The sequence below is a fragment of the Heterodontus francisci genome, chromosome 11, assembly GCF_036365525.1.
Source record: "Heterodontus francisci isolate sHetFra1 chromosome 11, sHetFra1.hap1, whole genome shotgun sequence".
Classification (NCBI taxonomy): Eukaryota; Metazoa; Chordata; class Chondrichthyes; order Heterodontiformes; family Heterodontidae; genus Heterodontus; species Heterodontus francisci.
Genome location: NC_090381.1, coordinates 42,248,401 through 42,262,775, shown reverse-complemented (window position 1 = coordinate 42,262,775; position 14,375 = coordinate 42,248,401). Strand labels below are relative to the sequence as shown.

The 14,375-nt window shown below is 43.8% G+C and overlaps 1 protein-coding gene across 1 annotated transcript in view; it reads left to right on the top strand.

Moving 5' to 3' along the window:
* The first annotated feature begins 1,253 nt into the window (after positions 1-1,253).
* LOC137375210 (hepatic and glial cell adhesion molecule-like) overlaps positions 1,254-14,375 on the top strand; it is a 28,902-nt gene continuing 15,780 nt past the window's right edge. Inside the window, exon 1 of the mRNA XM_068042020.1 lies at positions 1,254-1,367. The gene's annotated coding sequence lies outside the window, so the exon portion shown is untranslated. The remainder of the gene's footprint in view (positions 1,368-14,375) is intronic.

Genomic DNA, 14,375 nt, shown 5'->3' with positions numbered 1-14,375 from the left:
GGTATGGGACGGCCACTGCCTGCAGGTAAGTTCATTTACATTTCGTTAGGGTTCATTTTAATATGGAGATGAAGGGCCCACCGCCAGGCGATGGGAGGTCCCCCCAGGTCCCCCCGCCAATGGTAATATGCGGGGGGCCCTCCTCGATGTCGCGGGTCAAGGCAGGCCTCTCCCCGCAGAATTTTACCAGCATCCGTGCTGCGTCAAGGGGCCAGTAAAATTCAGCCCAGCCTTTAATTGGGGTGGGGGGGAGGCGGGTGGTGAGTACAGTTAATACTGAGGAAGATTACAACAAAATAAAAGATGTTAATAAACTTGCAGAATGGGCATATAAATGGCAAATGAATTTCAATATGGATAAGTGTGAGATGGTGCATTTTGGTAGGAGGAATAGAGGAAACATACTCCTTGGAAAAGAAGAGTATAAGTGGTGTAGAAGGCAAAAGGGGTCTAGGGGTACAGATTCATAAATCATTAAAAGTAGCAATGCAGGTAAAGCAGCCTATGACAAATGCACTGGGGTTCATTTCTAGAAGAATAGAATCAAAAAGCAGAAAGATTACATTAACATAAAAGTATTGGGATTCTGGGGGGAAAATGTTGCTTTCTTTAAACTACCTCATCTTAGTATGTCCTTATTCAGTGAATTTCACATCTTTATTGAGCTCATGGAACTAAATAGCCTATTTCATCTAGCCCGTTCTCAAATCACCTAATTAAATGCAGCAAGTGGCATATTTATAGGTCTCGATACCACATGGGTCACTGTTCATGGTCGTGCAGTCAAAGCTCAGTCATCAGAGGCTGCACTACCTGTGTTCATTTTTTTGCTGATTAAAGGAGGATAACCGATGTTTTCATTGCAAAAATTAAGCTTTAGTAGCAGACTTCTATTTAAATAAAGAAAACATGTTTTTCAAAGACACTGGTGTTGAATCCTATAAATAGCAATCTAGACTGGTTTTAGCAAGGGAAAATAAAGATGCTTAATCTTTCTTTCTAAGTTTGACAGTTGTAGGAAGGTAATTCACAGATTCCTTATTGGAGCTATTGAACTCAACTGTGAAAGCACAATCTGGACTGTACAGCAACAGTCCAGCGAGGTTACATGAAGTATTGTCAAAAATAATAGGACATGTTAACCAGCACTTAATTATACTAACAAAATAATAGCAGGAAATAGATCCACCAGCTTGATAAAAGCCACATGTGTTGCTACGTCTGATAAAAATATTGTTGCTGCTTCCGTTCCTCTTAACAGACATTTACAGCCATAGGACTAGGTTAGAACCACCAATGGTGCTCAAGAAGCCGTGCAGTAACTTCCAGTGGAGATGGGAATTTAACTACTTCACATTCAAAATCAGGTAAGCACAAGGCTATGTTAATCTTAGTTCTCTGTAGCTAATAGTTCTGTCACACAGAAAACTAGTGGCTGGAATCATCGGGTTAACTCAAACTATTGTCAGGGTTAACAATTAAGATTTATTAAAACAAATTACTGAGTCTTTGTTCATAGTTTCATTTTTCCAATTTGGATTAAGCAAATTTTTGGAACTGGATTAGTAAATTACCAAAGGAGTTTTAATAGCATCCTTCCATTACTGAGAAATAAACTGTTTTCAAGCATTGCATTGTGCAAGATAGCTAATTTAGGGCACAAGAGCGTTGGTTGTCAAAAATATTCTACTAAATGGTTGTGAAAATAACTATTGTGTCAAAATTTTAAAAAGACCAAAACTTCAACCTCATCCTTCACAGTGAATATTAGGACATATTAACTGTAATCATTTAAATTGACTACTTCACATTATTAAGGATATACTAGTTATTTATACAATCAGCTTCACAGGGCTGTCAAGTACCTCATCTGTGTATTAATCTATATGATCAACCAAATTAGGTCACTGGTGAAATCCTAATGGATAGAGAAATCCCAACTGAACAAGCGATGGAAAGTTAACCATGCTGGGAAGCTATCCGATTTTAGCTGGTTAAATTACTTTACACCTACAGATATTTTCAAGTTCCCATGTTGGTGACCTGTACCTAAGTTCTCGGGTCCTTAGCTAAAAAGGGTATATAGTGACATATCAGGCAACGAATTTTATCTTTGCAAATTTCTCACTAGTCTGTTTTGACAGCTGTTAAAAACATTCTGCTAACCAAACAACAAATGTGATCTGTATTAAACATAGAATTTTAGCCCCAAACAGCACCTGTAGCAGCAAAGCTGCTAAATTGTTTGTGGTAATGACCTAGAACTCGCTGCCCACAAGGATGGTGGAAGTGGAAAACAACAATCAATGACTTCAAAAGGAAATTGGGTGGCCACTTAAAGGAAATAAACTTGCAGGGCTACGGGGCTTGAGCAGGGGAGTGGGATTGACTGGATAGCTTCATGAAGAGCCGGCACGGATTTGATGGACTCAAATGCCTCCTTCTGTGCTGTAAATGACTCTATAACTCTCATTCAGCCCATTTACTCTAAACTGCAAAGCACTTCCCAACCATTAGGAAGGTCAGGTTTTGTGTGGTCTTCTGGAACACAATAAGAATGACTAATTCTGATCCCATGGATCAGCAGATGGTATGTGGAGATGGGTTTGTACAGGACTGTCATCTGGGCCAAAGAACACCAAATAACTGAGTTAGACAGAAATTCTCTTCTAAATTTTGTATCCAAGGAATAGTCTTAATTCCAATTTAATGCAATGCAATATCCAACAATTTACAGACACTAAATGGAGTGAAATGCACTGCTTGAGGGACTGTGACTTTGCTTAATAGTTCAGTGGAATGTTGGTCTGTGTTTGGATTTAAACAATAACAAATGAGTTGCAACAACCTACTTGTCCTAGTATTAACCTAGTATAACAACATCCAGGGACTTTGTGTGAAGAATTTAAATGTATATTTATTTATGATGGACAAGATATTACTGTTGAATAATCCTAAAAAGCATAAAACTAATACTCTATAAAAATGAGGGTCATTGAATGCAGTTACTTGCATCAGAGCCCATTGCCCTACAGATATCCGTTTCAAACTTGTTGCGTGTGAAACAGAGCTGGCTGACCTGAGTTATGGTGATGGCTCTTTTATCACTTTCTCCCAGTGACAACCAAGCTCTCTCTTTCCCACCAGATTAACTTTTCATGTTAAAGAGACATCTATCAGAATGCCAACTCTCTACCAACATTAAAAAGTAAAAATAAAAAGTTTCTAAACTGTTTATGTGTCTTAGTTTTCATGTAGTTGGAACTCAGCTCACCAGCCCAATCTGAGGTTATGCAAGCGGTTTTGAGTTGATGCACAGACACAATTGCTGCACATAGACACAAAAGCCGTAGTACAATTGTGTTTCAGAAATATCGGTCTAGTTTAGGTAACAGGAATATAATCCCTTTCTTAATTTTGGATGCTTTAAATAAAAATCATCCAATACTTCTGAATCTTAAAAAACTACAATTTCACCCAGGATTAACAAGCACAGAATATAGAAATCAAACAATATTTTAAGCCAAGCACTTTGTACCATCATTGAAGGAGGCCATTTGGGCCTTTGTGTCTGTGGCTCTTCGCTAGAGCAATCCAGAACAGTCTGCTCCCTCCCCATAGCCTTGTATCTTCCCCGGCTCCAAATATTTATTCAATTTTCTTTTAAAAGATGCAATCATCTTTGTCTCAATTACACGCTGTGGTAAAACATTCCACGTTCTAACAACCCGCTGCATAAAGACATTTCTTTAACTCTGTCTTCACTCCTGGGGACAATTTTAAATTGCTAATCTCTCTGGAGGAAATGTTCACTCTATCAAAACTCTTCATACTTTAAAAAAAAAACCTCTGCTAAATCTCTTTTTTAGCTTTCTCTGCTCCAATGAAAATAATCCCAGTATCTCAATTCTCTGATCATAACTATAGTTTCCCATCTCTGCTATCATTCTGTGAACCTGTGTCATGATCTCTAAGGCTTTAATATCCTTTCTGTAATGAAGCAGTTAGAACTGTATACACTACTCTAATTGTGATCTAACCATTGCTTGTACAATTTTTTCCCCCTTATATAACTGTATTGGGGCAAAATAATTCAGCTTGAGCTGACACCTACCAAAAGTCTCACAAATAGATGCACTGACTGACTGCATATGGTGTAATTTGCTATCCAAATATCAGAATGTACCAGAATTTAAAAAGAGACACTGAAAATGTCAATTTATGAGGGGATGAGCAATATCAAATCTGTTGCTGCAACAAATGACCTGTCCTGGTAATGTCTTTAGTGAAGAAGAGTTCACAAATATCTTTAACTAAATAATAGCTTTAAACATATGGTAATTCCAAAGAAATATCAAAAATGAATTATATGCTAACTGTTAGAGAAGGATTTGAAAATGGAAATAAAAGTGGCAAAAAAGTTAAAAATCAGACAAAAGATTAAAAGATAAATGTTATGTTCTATCCTTCTTCAGAAGTAACGCTGTCTATCAGTTCTCTATCTTTTTGACGTTTATTTCCTTTTTACAAAAATTATATCAGCCTCTTTTGGCATTTTTCGAACAATAATCCTCATCTAGATTCAACTTGTGCTCATACTGAAGCACAAATATTGGACTAAAAAACAAATTCTGATTTTTTTTTTAGATTTATCTGAAATTATCTTCTACAATTAAATGGAAATTAATTTTGTTTGCATAATTTCTTTTCTCTAATGGGAGAGAAATTTTGCTTTTTATTTCTCTTTTTGTCCTTTGACACTGCAAAACACCTGTTAGCCTTACAACATTCACCAATTTTCAGTTTGTGATATAACAATGCCTCTGCCTGAAGAACATTTCTTAACGGATATTTTTAGCTACATGATACATCAACATGCTGTACCACTGTTGTAGCGCATAGCTTCTCACCCACAGTTCCTCACTTGCATAGACCTCAATCATGGTATTGGGTTTGGCAAAGAGGATAGGCCTATCCATAATATTCTCACACAGATCCTACCGATAATTCACTTCTCTTAATCCACCTCCCAAATTTCCGCTTTATCTGGAGATTGAAAAGGGACCTCAAGATAAAGGGGGAAAAAATGTACCCAACATCGCCCTCATCAGTTCCAGCGACCCGGGTTCGTTTCTGGGTACTGCCTGTGCGGAGTTTGCAAGTTTTCCCTGTGACCGTGTGGGTTTTCGCCGGGTGCTCCGGTTTCCTCCCACAGCCAAAGACTTGCAGGTTGATAGGTAAATTGGCCATTGTAAATTGCCCCTAGTGTAGATAGGTGGTAGGAGAATTGATGGAAGGTGGGGATGTGGTAGGGGTATGGGATTAATGTAGGATTAGTATAAATGGGTGGTTGATGGTCAGCACAGACATGGTGGGCTGAAGGGCCTGTTTCACTGTTGTATCTCTCTATGACTCTCTCTCTCTATGACTCACCCTGATGGCCATCTTTGTGTGCAGCTTTATCAAGCTGAATGTAGAACCCCAGTACACAATCACCAAGTGTCACTACGTACTGAGGTTCTATCTGTCCCTGGTGTTGTGAAGGATGGGTCTGGCCACATTGCCGCAGAATGCTCCATTCAGTTGGACCATGCCGTATCATCTATCCTACCTGGAAAAGTTTGTGCCGAAAAGCACCTTTGACCACAAATCCATCAGGCAGTGGTCTGCATGGAATGTCCTCAAGGCCCTAGGGGAAAAGGAGATGGTGGATCCTGTCATTTGGTTGGCTGAGCAGACTAACAAAGTCATTTGACAGAATGTCTCATCACCAGAGCTTTCAAACAAGCACTGAGACGTAGCTTGGCTGGTGATGAGAAGGGCCCTCCCTGTCAGATCCTTCCTGCACACCCGGAGTCTCCACCTTTGCATACTGCCCTCGAGGTGGCTGTGGTGGGGAAAAGACTGTTGTCCACCTCCTTTTGGAATGTGCCTTTGCAAAGCAAGTGTGGAAAGAGATGCAGTGGTTTTTGCTGAGGTTCATTCCAAGCATTTCTGAGACACAGGACTCTGTGCTCTATGGGCTGTTCCCAGGGACACACACTGAGAGAAACATGAACTGCTGCTGGAGGACCATCAACCCGGTGAAAGACACTCTTTGGTCTGCCCAAAACTTGTTGGTGTTCCAGCGCAAAGGGTTGTCCACGACCGAGTGTTGCAGACTGGCACTTTCCAAGGTCCAGGACTATGTGCTGAACCTTGGGACAGATGTTGCAAAGACTCAATGGGGAAAGGCCGCTGTGTAAGGCTCTCCTGCCATAGTATACCGAGGGGCTGGAACCTGTGTAAAATCCCTCGGGCTGTATGTACCAAAGTATGGTTTTGCTGTGTAATGCAAATGTACATTGCGTGTAAAATGGAATAGCAAGGGTTGTGAGGAACCTTACGTTGTGTTGAAGGAAACTGATTTCTTTTGCACTTTCTGGAATGTCAAATTGGGACTGTTCTGTAATGTATTTTTTTTACAGATTTTTATGAATAAAGTATATTTTTGGGGAAAAAAAGTTGCCCAGATCCCAAAATACAGTAAAGAATTGTTGTTTTTGTCTAAAAAACGTGGTTAGGTTCTCTTTAAGGAGCAATTAAAATAGATTGAATATAATTTAGATTTTCACACACTCAGCCATAACTTAATGTAATTACTGATATTACATAAATTAAACTTTTAACTTAATTTGTTGCCAGCAGAATGTTTTAATGTGTAATAATAAGCATCACTGCTGATGAAGGTCTGAGAGGATCAGTCATTTAAATATTCAGCAGTGTGGCATTTGTGGTAAGTTTCTGGTGTTCAGAATTCTGATGTTATGAAAGACTGCAGTGAATGGTTCTATTAGTTTTTTTTTCCATTGTCTATCTGTTATACAAAACTCTACACTTGACTAATGCAGAGCATGATGCAATGGAGCCACCTAGCCAGATCACCATGAGTTTTCAAAATATAATCTGCCATCAATACCTGAGGAGCAGAAATGAAGACTCTTCCAATGCAAATAGTAAAAGAAACATTATACTAACATATGAATTAGGAGCAGGAGTAGGCCACTCGGCCCTTCGAGCCTGCTCTGCCATTCAATAAGTTCATGGCTGAACAGATTACTCCACACTCCCGCCTACCCCCAATTATCTTTCAACCCCTTGCTTATCAAGAATCTATCTACCTCTGCCTTAAAAATATTATGAGACTCTGCTTCCACTGCCTTTTGAGGAAGAGAATTGCAAAGACTCACGATCCTCTTGAGAGAAAAAATTTCTCCTCATCTCTGTTTTAAATGGGTGACCCTTTATTTTTAAACAGTGACCCCAGTTCTAGATTATCCCACAAGGAAAAACATCCTTTCCAAATCCACCCTGTCACGATCCCTCAGGATCTTATATGTCTCAATCAAGTCGCCTTACCCTTCTAAATCCCAGCAGATACAAGCCTAGCCTGTCCAATCTTTCCTCGTAAGATAGCCTGCCCATTCCAGGTATTAGTCTAGTAAACCTTCTCTATACTGCCTCCAATGCATTTAGATCCTTCCTTAAATAAGGAGACCAGTACTGTGTACAGTAGTCCAGATGTGGTCCCACCAATACCCTGTATAACTGAAGCAGAACCTCCCTACATTTGTAGTCAATTCCCCTCGTGATAAATGATAACATTCTAGTAGCTTTCCTAATTACGCATTGTACCTGCATACTAAAGTTTTGTGATTCATGCACTAGGATACCTAGATCCCTCTGCATCTCAGAGATCAGTAATCTCTCACCATTTAGATAATATGCTTCTTTTTTATTCTTCCAGCCAAAGTGGACAATTTCCCACTTTCCCACTTTATACTCTATTTGCCAGATCGTTGCCCACTCACTTCATCTATCTATAACCCTTTGTAGCCCCCTTATGTCCTCTTCAAAACTTACTTTCCTACAAATCTTTGTGTCATCAGCAAATTTAGCAACCATACCTTTGGTCCCCTCGTCCAATATAAATTATATAAACTTTAAAAGGTTGAGGCCCCAGCACAGATCCCTGTGACACACCACTCGTTATATCTTGCCAGCCAGAAAATGGCCCATTTATGCCTACTCTGTTTTCTGTTAGCTAGCCAATCTTCTATCCATGCCAATATGTTACCCCCTACACCATGAGCTTTTACTTTCTGCAATAACCTTTGATGTGGCACCTTATCAAATACCTTCTGGAAATCTAAGTACAATATATCCACCAGGTCCACTTTATCCACAGCACATGTAACTCCCTCAAAGAAATCCAATAAATTGGTTCAACATGATTCCCCTTTCACAAAACCATGTTGACTCTGCCTGATTACCTTGAACTTTTCTAAATGCCCTGCTATACCGTCTTTAATAATAGCTTCTAACATTTTCCCTAAGACAGATGTTAAGTTTCAAAGCCTCACAGAAAGCTTCTCAAAAATTGAGGTAGGATATCTGGATGATGATGAATTGGAATGATGATAATGGAGGTGTAACTAGCCTCAAGCTATTACCCCACCTAGCTACTAGCAAAAGCTGAAGAAAAGACAGAAAATTCTTAATTATATAGAAGACCACCAGCCCATATTAAGAATAATTCTGTAATTTGGAACATTTGAAAAAAGGAAAAGCTGAAAAGCCTTCCATCCTTCGCTGCCAGAGTTAAAGGTCATTCTACTATCTATTGTCTCTATCAATAAATCTACATGATTCAGGATATGTCTGTGTGGTTAGTGTCATACTAGGCCCCCACCTGCCAAGAATAAGGCACATTAATTTGGTCATGAACATTGATTTTAAACTGTTACTGGAGTGAAGAAATGACTTGTTAAACAGATCAGCCGCAGCTAGAAAATATATTTGTATTTTAACAGACAGTGCTTGGAAGAGCAAAGGACCATTCCCTGAGGCATTCAACCCAGAATGAACCTTGCTCACCAGGTATTGTGTGTGAGGAGCATTCCAGAGACTGCTAAGGTGATACAATTCAAGATGTGGTCAGACCAGTTAGTCACATGATGTGCCCACCTGGAAGGCGCTGGACAGACACGTGAAAGGTGGCCCGAGTGCCCATGAGGTGGTCGTGTAAATCTGAGTTCTTTTTGCCTTCAGTCTGGTTCAGTAAATATACCGAGTCGGATGTGTAGGTAAAATCAATTACTTTATTTGCGCAGTCGCCAGCGGACTTACTCTGAGAACAGCGGCACTGACTCCACCAGAGTCTGTCGGGTCCTCCCCCCCCCAGAGTAAGTGAAGTTTGTGATACAGGTACTACTGTTTATACATTAAGATTCATGCTACACCTCCTTGTTTAACCAATCAGTGCGGTACAATTCGACTTCACCCACGTGGTGACATGCAGTACATCTGTTACCGAGGTTACAATACACTCCATTCTCAATACATACTTGTTACTAATAAAATATTGTTTTGTACCAGCAAGATAAAACAAAGCGGACAAGCAAGCTAATTAGCAAGAGCATAGGAATCATCAATAACCATGCTGGTCTCACTCCCTACATGGATCATGAGTTCTGTTTCTACCTTGTGACAAGTAATTGCGGAGCATCCTGCTATCTCTATTAGGTTTACATTCCTGAGTGTTTCGTGCAGTCTGCAGCTACAAGTAGTGGCAGCTCACGAAGATAAGAGGGGCCTAGCACTCCTTATCACTCACACAGGGATGGACATCATTTGATTCACAGGAGTCCATTTGTTCCAAACCACAGGGAGTCACACAATCAGGCCATAAAGAACAGATGTCCTTGCAATTACCAGTGTCGGCTAGTCTTTACAGTCTCACACGCTCTGCCTTTACTTTTAACTATTTCATTGTGGTTTCTGCCACTTAAAATCAAAGCTCAGCAAAGCTACTATTCCTAACTTGACTATATTTCTCATTAAGCATAGTGCCATGCCTTTCTGCTCACTTCCACATTCGTCGAGGCTCAGGGCCTCAATCCGGCCTCAGTCATCCTTCCGCCGTCACTGCTGGGAGCCGGGAAAGAAGCTCCACCATGAGCTGGATGGCAACCACGAGCGCAGCGTCAGCCTGGAGCACACTGATATCAAGGAGGCCGTGCAGGCTGTGGGCTGACCTGCTCCACAGGGTCGCGACCCCCAGCGGACACCTCCCTCCTTCCCCCCTCACACCCCCTTCCCAGCTCACCCCCCGCACCCCTTTCCCCCTGTACCCCCCTCCCCCACCCCTTCCCCCTCACACCCCCTTCCCAGCTCAACCCCCGCACCCCCTTCCCCCCGCACCCCCTACCCCCAACCCCTCTCCCTCGCACCCCCTTCCCCCCATCCACTCCCCCCCACACCTCCCTCCCAGTTCACCTGCCTTGCACCCCCTTCCCCTGCACCCCTGCCCCTTCGCACCATCTTCCGCTCACACCCACTTCCCCTGCAGCCCCTCCCCAACCCCCCCTGCACACCCCCTTCCCAGCTCCACCTCGCACCCCCTTCCCCCCACCCCCTTCCCCCGCAACCCCCCTTGCAACCCCTCCCCCCTCGCACCCCCTTCCCCCCACTCCTCTCCCCTGCATCCATCGCATCCCCTTCCCCCCGTACCCCGTCCCCCCTTCCCTCTCCCTCCATGAAATCACACAGCTTACTTGTTAGCTCCTATCCCTGAACAGGGGCCCTAACAACCCCATTGTCTTTTGGGCATCTCGGGAGAGACCAAGGCTAAGGGAGAAAAACCTAACTGAAAATCTGGAGCGGAACCCCGTAGGCGGTCATGTGTCACCTTTGGCATATATTCGGCAGTTCCTGCAGCCATACCAGTGCCAAACATTGTGCTCTGCACTCCTTTGGATCCCACCAGGAAGGCCGAGAGGGAGGTTTTGACGCTTGGGCAACTCACAGTCTCCATACATCCGACCAGGCATGCGCCATGGAGAGGTCACTCCATAGTCGCCTCATAGCGACCAAAACAATATGGAAGGCAGCAGTTACGGGTTATAAGTCCAGCTAAATTGGCGTAGAGATTGGGCGCGACGGGTTCCTTTGTTGGTGGGAGAGGTCATCGCATCTCACTGGACAGCCACCGCCCGCCTCAAGCGGGCAGCCCCCGGTCAGTAAGGCTCTGTCCCACCACAGTCCACCTGCTTCAATGGGTGCTTGGAGCTCAGGGTCATTGCCCGACAAGTGGATTGTAACACCGCACCAAACAGCACGACAAAAAGAGGAAAGAAGGTACCAGCCCTTCGTTTTGCAAGCTAGAACGTCAGAACTATGTGTCCTGGCCTGTCGGAAGACCTTACACAAATCAACGATTCTTGGAAGACCGCCATCATTAACAATAAGCTCAGTGGACTCAATGTGGACATTGCAGCATTTCAGGAGACATGCCTCCCTGCGAGCGGATCTCTAAGAGAGCAAGACTACACCTTCTTCTGGCAGGGTAGGGATCCTGAAGAACCAAGACAGCATGGAGTGGGCTTTGCCATCAGAAACTCTTTGCTCAGCATTATAGAGCCATCTTCAAATTGCTCGGAACGCACACTGTCCATCTGACTGCTCACCGCCTCTCGCCCAGTACACCTACTCAGCAGCATCTATGCTCCAACACTCTGCTCCCCACATGAAGTTAAAGACCAGTTCTACGAGGAACTCCATAATATCATGAGTAGCGTTCCCAATACCGAACATTTGTTCCCGCTGGGGGACTTTAAAGCCAGGGTTGGGGCTGACCATGACTCATGGCCCTCCTGCCTTGGGCGCTATGGCATTGGAAGGATGAATGGACAGAGACTGCTGGAGTTGTGTACCTATCACAACTCTGCATCACCAACTCGTTCTTTCATGCTAAGCCCTGTCACCTGGTTTCATGGAGGCACCCAAGATCACGTCGTTGGCACCAGCTCATCGTCATAAGGTGAGCCGCTTTAAACAGCGTTCAAATCACATGCAGCTTCCACAGTGTGGACTGCGACACCGACCACTTCCTGGTGTGCAGCAAGGTTAAACTCAAACCAAAGAAGCTGCATCACTCCAAGCAGAAGGGCCGTCCGCGCATCAACATGAACAGAATTTCTTATCCACAGCTGTTATATAAGTTTCTAAATTCACTTGAAAAAGCCCTTCAAAACACTCCTGCAGGGGATGCAGAGACCAAGTGGGCCCACATCAGAGACGCCATCTACGACTTAGCAATGACCACCTATGGCAAACGTGTGAAGCAGAATGCAAACTGGTTTCAATCTCACTTTAAAGAGCTGGAACTTGTCATAGCCACTAAGCGCATTGCACTATTGAACTACAAGAAAGCCAGTTAACATCCGTAGCACTTAAAGTAGCCAGAAGTGCTGCACAAAGAACAGCCAGGCGCTGCGCAAATGACTACTGGCAACACCTATGCAGTCGTATTCAGCTGGCCTCCGACACCGGAAACATCAGAGGAATGTATGATGGCATTAAGAGAGATTTTGGGCCAACCATCAAGAAGATCGCCCCCCTCAAGTCTAAATCAGGGGACACAATCACTGACTAATGCAAGCAAATGGACCGCTGGGTACAGCACTACCTAGAACTGTACTCCAGGGAAAATGTTGTCACTGAGACCGCCCTCAATGCAATCCAGTCTCTGCCAGTCATGGATGAGCTGGACGAACAGCCAACAAAATCGGAACTCAGTGATGCCATTGATTCTCTAGCCAGTGGTAAAGACCCTGGGAAGGACGGCATTACCCCTGAAATAATCAAGAGTGCCATGCTTGCTATACTTTCAGCACTCCATGAACTGCTTTGCCTGTGCTAAGTTGAGGGAGCAGTACCACAGGACATGCGAGATGCCAATATTATCACCCTCTATAAGAACAAGGATGACCGCGGTGACTGCATCAACTACCGTGGAATCTCCCTGCTCAGCATAGTGGTGAAAGTCTTCGCTGGAGTTGTTTTAAACAGGCTCCAGAAGCCTCCTGAGCAAGTCTACCTTGAGGCACAGTGTGGCTATCGAGCAGAGAGATCCACCATTGACATGCTGTTCTCCCTTTGCCAGCTACAGGAGAAATGCTGCGAACAACGGGTACCCCTCTACGTTGCTTTCATTGATCTCACCAAAGCCTTTGACCTCGTCAGCAGACGTGGTCTCTTCAGACTATTAGCAAAGATTGGATGTCCACCAAAGCTACTAAGTATCATCATCTCATTCCAAAACAATATGAAAGGCACAATTCAGCACAGCAGTGCCTCATCAGACCCCATTCCTATCCTGAGTGGTGTGAAACACGGCTGTGTTCTCGCACCTACACTGTTTGGGATCTTCTTCTCCCTGCTGCTCTCACATGCGTTCAAGTCTTCAGAAGAAGGAATTTTCCTCCACACAAGATCAGATGGCAGGTTGTTCAATCTTGCCCATCTAAGAGCGAAGACCAAAGTACGGAAGGTCCTCATCAGGGAACTCCTCTTTGCTGACGATGCTGCATTAACATCTCACACTGAAGAGTGTCTGCAGAGACTCATCGACAGGTTTGCAGCTGCCTGTAATGAATTTGGCCTAACCATCAGCCTCAAGAAAAAGAACATCATGGGCCAGGACTTCAGAAATGCTCCATCCATCATTATCGGCGACCACACTCTGGAAGTGGTTCAAGAGTTCACCTACCTAGGCTTAACTATCACCAGTAACCTGTCTCTCGATGCAGAAATCAACAAGCGCATGGGAAAGGCTTCCACTGCTATGTCCAGACTGGCCAAGAGAGTGTGGGAAAATGGCGCACTGACACGGAACACAAAAGTCCGAGTGTATCAAGCCTGTGTCCTCAGTACCTTGCTCTACGGCAGCGAGGCCTGGACAATGTATGTCAGCCAAGAGCAACGTCTCAATTCATTCCATCTTCGCTGACTCTGGAGAATCCTTGGCATCAGGTGGCAGGACCGTATCTCCAACACAGAAGTCCTCGAGGCGGCCAACATCCTACCAACCGTCCATGTCTCCGTTTTAAAGACATCTGCAAACGCGACATGCAGTCCTATAACATTGCTCACAAGTTGTGGAAGTCAGTTGCTAGTGATCGCCAGAGCTGGTGGGCAGTCATAAAGGCGGGGCTAAAGTGTGGCGAGTCGAAGAGACTTAGCAGTTGGCAGGAAAAAAGACAGAAGCGCAAGGAGAGAGCCAACTGTGTAACAGCCCTGTCAACCAATTTTTTCTGCAGCACCTGTGGAAGAGTCTGTCACTCTAGTATTGGCCTTTATAGCCACTCCAGGCGCTGCTCCACAAACCACTGACCACCTCCAGGCGCTTACCCATTGTCTCCCGAGACAAGGAGGCCAAAGAAGAAGAAGAAGACTGCAGATCACTGTAGACCCCTGGATATAAAGTTTTTGTTGGCATGAGCTCAAGACAAAACAAACAGGTTAATGATATGACAGCACAAAACATATTCTCC